At 53.1% G+C, this 12,338-nt stretch overlaps 1 long non-coding RNA gene across 1 annotated transcript; it reads left to right on the top strand.

Annotated features, from left to right (window-relative positions):
- The first annotated feature begins 5,390 nt into the window (after window positions 1-5,390).
- On the top strand, window positions 5,391-12,338 carry LOC311511608. Its single transcript, XR_014709307.1, has 2 exons — window positions 5,391-6,927; window positions 9,853-12,338. It is a non-coding gene; the product is annotated as an uncharacterized lncRNA (long non-coding RNA).

Raw genomic sequence — 12,338 nt, 5'->3', positions numbered from 1 at the left:
GGTGAGGTGTACGCACGGCCACGCCACTCAGGGCGCGGAAACAGGGCAGTTGCAGCGCTTTAAAAAAAGCACCGCACAGTTTAAAAAACTTTCTGCACCGGGGCTACAGGCTGCGGTGCCAGTGTAGACACCGAGGTCCATTACGGCGCTGCGATTGGCCTCCGGGAGGTGTCCCACAATGCCTGCTCTCACCTCTCTGGTCATCGGTTTGAACTCTACTGCCCGGCCCTCAGGTGACCATCCATCATCCCCACTCCGTAAACTCCTTTGCCATTTTGACAGTCCCCTTCCTGTTTGCTCGGTGATGAGTGCAGCGCATCTTTCCAGGTGGCCAGGCCTGCTCCACGCACCAGGCGATCCACCTGCTTGGAGCTATGCCGAGCTGCTGGACCTCATCAGCATTTGGGGAGAGGAGGCTGTACAGTCCCAGCTGCACTCCGGACGTAGCAATTATGATACCTACTGTGACGTTATTGACTTGAACTGGGACCATATAGATCATTGTTGCAACCAAGGTCCTGTAGTGGCACCAAATCTTGTATAAAGGGGGGTCAAATAAGGTGTCTAAGGCAAGGTTATGGTTTGCTGGTTATGATTATGCTCTCTATATGTTTGTGTCATTTTTGTATTTTAAGTTATAAGTATTGACTCGACACTGTCTGTGGTTCAAACTTGTACTATGCTTCTGGGTGACACCCCAGACAAGTTGAAAAGGAGGACTTGTGGCCCTTAGAGACTAACAAATTTATTTGAGCATAAGCTTTTGTGAGCTACAGCTCACTTCATCGGATGCAATGCCTAGCCTGCTTGATGACCGATTAAGGACCATCAGCTACACAATTGACCCATTGAGAGAAGGCAGACAAGCCTTGGGACTCAGCACAGTGTGCAGGGACCTGCCTATGGACAGAACTCGGAGGTTTTTCCAGGCCACGTGATGGACAGCTTGTCTTTGGGACAAAGAAAGAAAGACCACATGGCAAGAGAATATAAAAAGCTGCTGCAGCTCCTCCATCTTGTCTTCAGTCCTGCTTCATCCCTCTGGAGGGACTTTGCTACACTGAAGCTTTGAACCAAGAACTGAAAGACGCATCCCAGCTGTGGATGTTCTCCAGAGACTTGATTTGAACCTGCAGTTTATTCTGTCGCTGCCGCAAGCCTGAACCAAGAACTTGGTCATGACTGTATGTCATTGATTCCATTTCACCAATTCTAGCTCTCATCTATAGCTTTTTCCTTTTATGAACAAAACCTTTAGATTTTAGATTCTAAAGGATTGGCAAGAGCGTGATTTGGGACAAGATCTGATTTGTATATTGACCTGGGTCTGGGGCTTGGTCCTTTGGGATCAAGAGAGCCTTTTTTCTTTTCCTGGGGTATTGGTTTTCATAACCATTTGTCCCCATAACAATTGGTGATACTGGGAAACTGGAGCGTCTAAGGGAATTGCTTGTGTGACTTGTGGTGAGCCAGTGGGGTGAGACCAAAGTCTGCTCTGTTTGGCTGGTTTGGTTTGCCTTAGAGGTGAAAAACCCCCCAGCCTTCGGCTGTAACTGCCCTGCTTGAAGCAGTTTGTCCTGAACTGGCACTCTCAGTCGGGTCCCGCCAGTACCAGCATCATTACACCTACGGACAGATTTCACGATGCATGACAGAAAGGGGCGATGACCGGGACACACGGCAGTTTAGGATGAAAGCGAATGAGCTGCGGAACGCCGAGCACAGGGCGCGGGAGGCAAACCGCCACTCCGGTGCTGCGCCTATGAGCTGCCGGTTCTCCAAAGAGCTGGACATGATACTCCGTGGCGACCCCACCTCCATTGCGAACACCACTGTGGATACTTCGGTGGCTCGCATGTCAGTTGAGAGTGGACCGAGCCAGGAGGAGGAAATCTTGGACGAGGATGTGGAGGGGGACCCAGAGGCAGAAGATGACTCGGAGGTCAGAGATGCCTGCGGCCAGGAGCTCTTTTCTACCCCGGATGTTGGCGAAGCACAAAGAGGAGAGGAGGCCCCTGGTAAGTGGATTTGATTTTGGGACTCGCTGAAGTGGGTTGTTGGGGGCAGGAGGGTTGCAGAAAGCAGGCTTGTCTCCCACCGCATGCCACCCTGCCAGAAGCAGAGGGGTGGGACAGGAAGCGGAACTATAAAAGGCCGCCCCTCCAGCTGAGTTGGGAGAGAACTGCTGGAGGAGCAGGACGTCTTTTCCCTGCTCCCCTAATGGAGAGCGCTATCCTGACAGAGAGCCAGAGGGGCTGCCGGCGCTGCCAGACGCCGGGGACTCCAAGGAGCTGGTGGGGCTGCCACTAGCCGTCTACCCCAGCGAAGCGAACAACAACCCTGGAACCCATGTACACACGGAATGGGTGTGTAGGAAGGAGCCCAGGGCAGCCGAATCGGGTTCAGCTGTGTTATTGACTACAAGCCGGCCAGCGTGTTGTGATCGGATTTTCCCCGCTGACCCAGTGGCGGACCACTCCGCTGCTGTTTAGGGCCCTGGGTGGGGACGCAGTGGAGCGGGAAGGCCTGGGTTCCCCTACCACCGCCACGCCACCATCAGGAGTGGCAGGTTCCCCACCTGGTTGTCAGGAGGCCTCATTGGTCTGGCACCCGCCTGAATCAGGACGCCAGACGGTTGTGCTGACTCTCCCACCAGAGAGCTAACCTCCCCTAGACGGCGACGGCTCTGCTGGACTGTAGGCCAGAGCCCCCCTACTTGATTGCTGCCCCGCCCTGATCAAGGGCCAGGCAAATGGACCTTCTACTGCTCTGCCTGCCTGACTGGAGGCCAGAGCCCCTACTAGACTGCAGCCCTGCCCTGAATGAGGGCCCCAGGCAAACAGACTCTCTACCATTGCTCGGCCTGACTGCAGGCCTGAACCATTAACACTGGGCTAATTTTCCCCTGAACCAAGGTACCCCGGAAGTATCGTAGCGAGGGGCGTGGTCTCCCACCCTGATGGACGGGGAGGGAGCCGCAAACCCCTTACAGCCTTTCTTTCTACTTGTTCTTACTTTTTCTCTAAATATGTCAAAACACAAGAAAGCAACTTTCTCCCGGCTAAACACAGAAAACAATACAAAAGAAATGTTCAAAAGGGCCAACGGCACCAAAAATGTACATGACCGGAAACGGGGACGGAGGGCAGGACGTAAACCCTACACAGGGCGCGGAAACCTGTCAGAAAGTACACGGTGATGAAAGCTCTCGAGCAGTTAACTAGTCACGTACAATCCCCCCTGTACATAGCAATCCTCTGTTTCATTTTGATGTTTTTTGATGTATTGTTCTGCTTTTATTTGATATATTAAATAACTGTATTTACAGTGATATATTGAGGTATAAACGATCTACACACCTTGTCCTGTACAGAGCACACAGACGGCTCCCCTGGATCCCAGAACCCACACAGGGAGAAAGCTGTCGCAAGCGTCGGCATCTCCAAAATCGTATCAGAGCAAGAAAAGGCACCTGCTATTTCCCACCCTTGTACAGTGTAGACACGGGGTGAGGGCGAGACTCAGTGACCCCGGTTAGTCCTGCTCCATCTCTGCCGTCTGGATTTCCATCGACAGCTGTTCACACTCGAAACGCAGAGCGGGGTGAGGTTCGCCCATCAGCCAAAGAATCTTAATGTAAAGCAGCGCGTTCCTGCCAGTGCCCGTGGCAGATCCCCCATTCGAAGGGTGTGATCATTTCCGCCCTGAGATGGACGAGACCTCGTGTCCTGGTGTTAGGGGGCGCTGTGCTCTGTACCCCACATATCCCCCCTCTCCCTGCCCCCCAGCCTGGTGTTAGGGGATGCTGTGCTCCGGATCCTACATATTCCCCCAGCTTCCAGGGCCCCTGGCCGGCGTTAGGGGGCGCTGTGCTCTGTACCCTACACCCCCCATCTCTCAGCCCCCCTGCCAGGTGTTAGAGGGCGCTGTGCTCTGTATCATATGCATTTCCCAGCCCTCCTGCCTGGCCTTAGAGGGTGCTGTGCTCTGTACCCTACACATCCCCAGCCCCCAGCCTGGTGTTAGGCAGTTTCTAGTGTCTGTGAACTTACTGCATGTACCGGAGTCTATCGGCGCATGCTGGGTGCCACACGCTGTGGGTATGGAGAGGGCCCGACGCTGGAACCTGACCTGAAGGTGGGATTGGCCACTGTCCTGGTGGTTCGGACACAGGCAGGTAGTAGAGGGGCTCCGTGCGGGGACCCGATTCTGCCTTTCTGTCTGGCCGATCCCTTCTAATGAGGCTGAACCTGCCCATCTCCCCAGACTCAGCATAGCACAGGACTTGGGGGGCACCTGCTGGCAAAGTGGCCTCAGTCCCCACCATACAGGCAGGGGTCATTCAGCTGGTGATAGCCCTTCTCTCAAGCCCCCAAGCACCTGTGTGTCATGGCTGCCTGCAGGAGTTCAGGGCCAACAACTGCCTGGGGGGAGGCCTGGCTAGGCAGGGGCTCAAACCGGGGAGTGTCAGTTTGGATCCCCAGCTAGCCGTAGGGGTGCAACACGCCGGGAGGGGGGGGGAAGAGATCAACTCCAGCTGGTTCATCATAAACCATGTCCCTGAGGCCTCAGTAGAAATGGGGATGTTCCCCTGGCAGTATGCAGGTGCAAAGGACTTGAGAGGGAGGTGGCAGACGTGCCCTTTTGATGGCGGTCCCTGAGCACACAGGGAGAGCAGGGGGCAAACGTCTGTTGGCAACTGTTCATTGGCAAACGTCTGCGACTCACGGGCCCTGGGTGCACACACCCTTACAGAGGAACGTGTACAGGCCCAGCCCAGCCTGAAGAACACCAGCTCCTGTGTAAGGGAAGTCACTGTTTTTTTCACAAGAGCGGGAAACTGACGTTGCATAAGCCAGGAACTCCTGATGGGCACTTTCGTCCCTCCGGGAGACCAACCTATCTAGCACAGAGAACAGGGGGACATAAAGGCTGAGCTGAAGCTAGATTCCTGCTCTCCAGGATGCTGGGGTGCCCTCATGCTTGAGCTGAAGACAGCCTGGGGGTTCCCAGCATTGCCCTCCTGCTGTTTCTCTCTGGGAGCCCTCGCCCTGCACCCTGGCCTGTGTGTTCTCAGGAGGCTGCATGCTGCCAGGTGCACATCCCCAGTGCGGAGTCCCTGGATTAATGCCAGGGGACGGGGACTGGGACTCTGCTCCTGGCTCATTCCCAGGAAGCTGGGAGTGTGAGTGGTGGAGCTGCCGGCTCTTGGAACCTCCCTTCCCAGCACGGGGTTGTCTCTGGGGGAAGCCCACCCCAGGAGCTGGCATTTGTTGGCCTCTTCCACAGAGCGCTGGAGTCTCAGCCACTCCAGAACGGGGGGAGGGGCCAGCTGTGAATTGGGAGCCAGATCCGGGTTTAGATGTGAATCCGCCGGCGCTGCAGAGCGTTCGGATGTGGGGAGCCAGCTCCCGCCTGCGCCAGATCACAAAGTGCCACTTCAGCCAGCCACCTGCCAGGCTCTGGCCGCGCCCCGTGTGGAGCTGAAGCTGGGCTCTCCACAGCTGGGTGCTGCTCCTCCTCCCTGCTGGCCAGCCGGCCGCAGCTCCTCAGCACCTGCCCACTCAGCCCCACCTCAGCGCTCCTGCCTCCCCAATGTCCTCCCTGGTGCTGCGCCTGGCCCCCTGCACCTGGCCTGTCAGTGCCCAGCGGGGCCGGGAGCCAAGCGCCCCCTGGAGCCATGTGTCAGGCCCTGAGTCCCTCCTGTGCCGGGCTCCCGCCAATCCACAAGCCAGGAACAGGCCCGTGACTCCCAGAGCAAGTATTTCAGTCTCACAGCAGCAGCCTCGCTCCACCCACGCCCCGGCCTCCTGAGTCCAGCTCCAACCCCGAGGCCTGACCACCTCCCCACCTTCGCTGACACCATCACTTCCAGAGGGAATGGCACTGAGGTTGCCGGGGGAACAGGCATTCTCCAGCTGCCCGGATCCATTGTTCCATTCACCAGGACAGTCCCGTTGGGGACACTGGGGCATGGCCACTAGGTAACTCGAGGGGATGGAAGACCACGAGTGTCGATGAAGCCCCCTCGCACTAGGCCCAGGTGTCCTTGTGTTGGGGACACTGGGGCATGGCCGCTAGGTAACTCGAGGGGATGGAAGACCACGAGTGGCGATGAAGCCCCCTCGCACTAGGCCCAGGTGTCCTTGGCCCCCGCTCCCACCTGGAGGTACTCGCAGCAGCTCTGCGTACTAGGCCCAAGTGTCCTTGGCCCCCCCGCCTGGAGGCACACACAGCAGTTATGCTGAGGATCTGCAACAATATGCTGCAGAGTCAGACTGCCTGAAACTAAGCAAGGCCACACAGGGCAGATATGGAAGAACAATGCTGAATAAAGCAGCTTTATGTAGAGTTGAACAAATGATACAGAGAACCAGGGAACTAGCTGGGAACTGGATTGGCTGGCTATATGGATACTTGGGGCAGCTTGCTATTGGTAAAAATATGCTGGGAAAAAGAATGTATAAAAGCCTGTGTAACTTCCTGCTCTGGGTACAGGATTTGAGATTCAAATCTCCCTGTACCTTTTTGAAGCTTCAAATAAACTTTTCTGCTTCTCCACCCCGTTGTGATTATTGGGTGTAGCACACTGGTTAACGAACCAACTTCAGCTGTTGTTTAGCCTCTTGGCACTGGGTGCCGGCAACAGCTTTTGGCATCCCTGGGTGGGCGACGAGGCTGCAATTTAGCCTTGCCCAGACCCCTCCTGGAGGTCGAGGATTGCGGCGAGAACCGACGCCCAGCGTGCACCGGTGAGTTCATCAGGGGCCTCGGAGGAGACACGATTTGATCGACCCCGGAGGGCACAACGGTGCAACGCACTCATATAGTGGAGAAGCAGTTGTGGACAGCGGTGAAGAACCGGTCCCTTAGATGTGGGGGAGGAGCAGCTGCAGGCCACGGTGAAGAACCGGTCCCTTGGATAAGGTAGGAACCTTTTAAAATCCGGATTATATGCTCTGTTGGAACCTGGGGACGCCCAGAGTTACCCTGTAGGTATGGGACAGGGACAGAGCTCAGAGGTTAGGGCACGGTGTACGCCCCTAGAGTGCATTCTAGCAAACTGGAAGGTATTTGGTGCGGATCCAATGACTAAGAGCCAATTAAAACGATTCTGTACAGTTGACTGGCCTCAATATCAACTAGAGGACCAGGAGTGGTGGCCACCAGGAGGGTCAATTAATTACAACACGATCCTCCAATTAGTTTTGTTTTGTCAGTGAATGGGTAAATGGAATGAATACTTGTATGCACAAGCGTTTATGGCTTTAAGAAATAGAAAAGAGCTGTAATTCTGCAAAGTTGTAATTTGACTCCGACTGGTTCGGTAGTAGCTAATGTTAGTCCCCAGACCCCCACCCCCACTGTAATGGCAGAGCCGGTGTCCCCTTCGGCCCCCACATCCCCACCTTATAAGGGTAGGATGCCTCGGGTTATAGAGATTGCCCCCTCAGTGGGACTCTATCCTTTGCTTACCGAGACTGTTGTGGCTTGCCCAGGGGCAGACGGACGTCAGGCTACCACTATGCAAGTTTACATCCATGTGCCATTCAATCCAATAGACTTAGCAGCTTTTAAAACACAGGCTGGGGAATTCTCAACGAACCCAAGCAGGTTTATTTCAGTCTTTGAGGGGTGCCTCAGTAGTCACAAGCCGATTGAGACGACTGTAATATCCTCCTGAGAACCCTGTTGTCTGAGGTGGAGAGGGATCAGGTTACAGCTAAGGCAAGGGGAGCGTCAGCGTTCAAGCGGAAAAAAAAAAAAAAAAGAAAGGAAGCTATCTGTCAAGTTCCTCTCCAAGTAATTGTAAGCGGCTCAGGACATTTCTGGGTATGGCAGGCTTTTGCAGGATATGGATCCCAGAGTATGGACTGTGGGCTAAACCCCTGTACGACTGTGTAAAAGGAGCGGATCATGACCCCTTCTATTGGACTCCAAAGGCTGACAGGGCATTTAAAATCCTGAAAAGAAAATTGATGGAAGCCCCAGCTCTGGACCTGCCAGATCTCTCTAAGCCGTTTCAGTTGTATGTACATGAACGAAGGGGGGTGGCCCTAGGAGTGCTCACACAGCTGTTAGGAGCATGGAGACATCCCCTGACTTATTTATCTAAGCAATTCGATCAGGTTGCAAAGGGTTGGCCGGCATGTTTACGGGCGGTCGCAGCTACTGCCCTAGTGCTTGAGGAAGCGGAGAAGCTAACATTGGGAGGGGTTATGCAAATCTATACTCCCCATATGATCCGAGCCTTATTGGATGCAAAGGGAGGGCTTTGGCTCACCCAGGCTCGGATTGCTCGGTACCAGGCTAAGCTGTTAGAGAACTCTGAAGTCACCTTACAGCCTTGCCCCTCCCTTAATCCGCCACCCTCTTGCTAGAAACAGAGGAACAGAAACATGACTGTTTAGAGATCATAGATGTCCAGTACTCCAGCCATCCGGATTTAAAGGATGTACCCCTCCCAAATGCAGATTATGAGTGGTACACTGATGGTAGCAGTACTGTAATAGATGGGCAAAGGAGGGCGGGTTATGCTGTTGTGACGCTCCATGACACTGTGGAAGCTGAAGGTTTGCCTGCTGGGACCTCTGCCCAGCTTGCTGAACTAATAGCCCTGACCCGTGCACTTGAACTGTCAAAAGGAAAGCGGGTCAACATTTTTACTGATTCAAAATATGCTTTTGGTGTGCTGCATGCTCATGCTGGCCTATGGAAGCAAAGGGGAATGCTGACAGCCCAAGGCTCCCCAGTCAAGTACGGACCCCAAATCCTCCGGCTCCTAGAAGCCGTACAACTCCCCTTGGAAGTGGCGGTGGTACACTGTAAAGCCCATCAAAGGGAGGATCAAGATGTGGCCAGAGGTAACGCCCGGGCAAATAGAAAAGCTAAGCATGCTGCCACCCTGCCATCCCCTCAGGCTGAGAACGCCCATATGCATGCCCTTATCCCATCAGTAGGGGAGCTTCCAACCCCTCAGTACTCTGGGGAGGAGAGACAGCTAACTGACAAACTCAGTCTCCGGGAAAAGGAGGGATGGCTCCATTCCCCAGAAGGGAAAATCCTCTTACTAAAGGGCCTAATCCAGCCAGTGCTGCAGAAACTACATCAAACCACTCATGCTGGCAGGGAAGCACTTATCCAGCTAATGGGAAAATACTTTATCACTTCCGGACTCCGACCCCTGGCTGCCCAGGTACAGGCAGACTGCTTAGTCTGCCAAAAGAATAACCCCCGACTGGGACATCCTGTGCCACCAGCTGCCCTAAAACCCACTCCGGGCCCTGGACAAGTGTGGCAAATAGACTTTACCGAGTTTCCCCGGACCCAAGGGTTCAAATATCTCCTTGTTATAGTGGATCGGTTCAGCGGATGGCCAGAAGCCTTCCCATGCTGTAACTGCACTGCCAGGACAGTGGCCCTCAAGTTTGTTAGGGAGATCATTCCTCGCTTTGGACTCCCCCTGTGGATGGAATCTGACAGTGGGACACACTTCACGTCAAAAATCATTCAAAGCATCTCACATGCCTTACAGATCCCCTGGAAACTCCATACGCCCTGGAGACCGCAAGCCAGTGGTGTAGTGGAGCGTACCAATCAGACCCTTAAACGGCATCTCTCAAAAGCGTGCCAAGAAGCCTCACTGCGATGGCCTGATGCTTTGCCCCTCGTCCTACTCCGTATCCGCGTTCTCCCAAAGGGTAGATTAGGGCTCAGTCCCTTTGAAATTATGTTTGGAAGGGCATGGCCTATGAATGGCACCCCGGTTCTGTCAGGGGAATGGGAGTTGGGTAATGTTTTTTTGTCACAGTATATGTGTTCCCTGTCTGCTGGTCTCTTGTCTCTTCACAGGTATACCAAGGATTCCCAGCCTCTCCGCTTGGACTCTCCCGTCCACTCCTTACAGCCCGGTAACTCTGTGCTTGTTCGCACCTGGAAAGACGAGCCTCTCCAGGAAAAGTGGAAAGGACCCTATACCGTCCTGCTGATCTCCCATACAGTGGCAAAGATCGAGGGACACAAGAACTGGATCCATCACTCTCGTCTGAAGGCAGTACCTGCCCCCTCGTCAGCAGAACAGTGGACCGTCCAACCTGCTGACTCCTCATCTAGTGACGATCTCGGGCTACTGTTTAAAAGACACAAATAGCGGGCACCTTAATGCTAAAATGGGCCCACCCAGGTATTGGAGATCCTGGGTTGGGAAGACTCTGGTCATAATTAATTGGGTAACATTGTTATTCTCTGTATTGGTATTTCCAAACTGTGCATATCGGGAGCATAACTCCTTTGTTTTGCTTGCGCACCATGTTGCTAATTTAACAAACCAGACTGATTGCTGGGTATGTGCTCCAACTCCACTATCCCCCAAAACGGGAATGCCCCTTGACATGCTGCCCTTGACCCTAGCAGAATTAGCCACCACCAAAGAGCAGGAAAGAACGGACTCACCGTTCTGGAACAAGACCTCTTTACAGCAAGCCACCTATCAGGACCAGGAGTATTCAGTTGCAGTACTCACTGAGGGAGTGTTATGTTTTACCCAAAACCAATCTGATCCCTATGGGCATCCTGTGGGAAAGAGCTCCTGTGTTATTACACAGTGGGCTGATGGGTATTGGATAAAGACCAAAAGGGGAAGCCAGCAGTGTGGGTGTAATGGTTCCTCCCCTTTTAGGGAAACTCTTACAAATAATCGTACCACAAAAGAAAAGTTTGGAAATATAACTTGCCGTCCAGTTAATATCTCCAATGTAGCAAGCCAATGGTGGGTTTGTAGTGGTCCCTATGGCGAGTGTAATTTGAACGGCACAATTAGAAATGCCCCCACTTGTACCCAATCAAAAAAATAAGATGCCCCCTTAGGGGCATATAAATTGTTTAAAAAAGCCGCCAAAGCAGCCTTAAATATCCCAGGAATCCTCTTAAGAAACAGTCCTTACTGGGCCCTACAGGGTCACTATTTTGTATGTGGCCGAAAGGCTTACAAGGTGCTGCCAGCCAACTGGACAGGTAGCTGTTATATAGCTCATGGAGTTCCTCATCTTTCCATAACTGCCACACTGCCCAAAGGAAAGATTAGAAATGCCCGAGACACCTCTGTTGAGTCATGAGAAAAGACCCTGCGGTGACTGACTAAGGCATTGGAGGGCAAGATGAAGAATCCCCTCACAACCGAGAAGCTTGTAGGGTGCTCTGTACTGGGAATAGCGCCACTGTTTACCGGACCAGCCATGGCATGCATAGGCCGCTATACTATAAGGCTGCAGATGGTACTTGAGAAAGTGGCCTTAGAGTTAGAGGACTCGGTTAGTGATTTAGGGTCAGCAGTAAAAACATTAAATAAAGAGGTACAGCAGCTCAGGACGTTTTCCCTCCAAAACAGGTTGGCTTTGGACTATCTCTTGGCATCCCAAGGAGGGGTTTGTGCCCTCGTCGCGCCCCGATGGTGTCTATCTGTAAATGATAGCAGTTATGAGATCTATGAAAAGATGGTACAGGCTGAGGCCCATGCCCGAGCCGGAGCACAGGTTGCCTATACTGCCCCAGAGAACGATTGGTTGCAAACCTTGTTTTCAGGCTGGGGTTTGTCGTCTTGGCTTGGTGGTTTATTTAGCCTGCTATTGAAACTTCTCTTTCCTGTATTGCTTGTATTACTGGTATTATGCTGTGCGGTATCATGTGTCAGGGCCCTTTTGCGAAAGTTAATAAGTCATTCTCTTCAGGGCTATCACAAAGTGCTTATGCAAAGTCATATTGTAAAGAAATAAGTAGCCCAAGTGAGAAAACTCAGAGCCAAGGCTGTTGAGTGTTCTCAAAGAGGGGAGTTGTTAGGCAGACTGGGGCATGGCCGCTAGGTAACTCGAGGGGATGGAAGACCACGAGTGGCGATGAAGCCCCCTCGCACTAGGCCCAGGTGTCCTTGGCCCCCCCTCCCGCCTGGAGGCACTTGCAGCAGCTCTGCGTACTAGGCCCAAGTGTCCTTGGCCCCCCCTGCCTGGAGGCACACACAGCAGTTATGCTGAGGATCTGCAACAATATGCTGCAGAGTCAGACTGCCTGAAACTAAGCAAGGCCACACAGGGCAGATATGGAAGAACAATGCTGAATAAAGCAGCTTTATGTAGAGTTGAACAAATGATACAGAGAATCAGGGAAATAGCTGGGAACTGGATTGGCTGGCTATATGGATACTTGGGGCAGCTTGCTATTGGATAAGTATGTTGGGAAAAAGGATGTATAAAAGCCTGTGTAACTTCCTGCTCTGTGTACAGGATTTGAGATTCAAATCTCCCTGTACCTATTTGAAGCTTCAAATAAACTTTTCTGCTTCTCCA

This window comes from Lepidochelys olivacea, assembly GCF_965140295.1.
Source record: "Lepidochelys olivacea isolate rLepOli2 genome assembly, chromosome: 23".
Taxonomy (NCBI): Eukaryota; Metazoa; Chordata; order Testudines; family Cheloniidae; genus Lepidochelys; species Lepidochelys olivacea.
The sequence above is the reverse complement of the archived record's forward strand: the minus strand, read 5'-3'. Positions and strand labels throughout refer to the sequence as shown.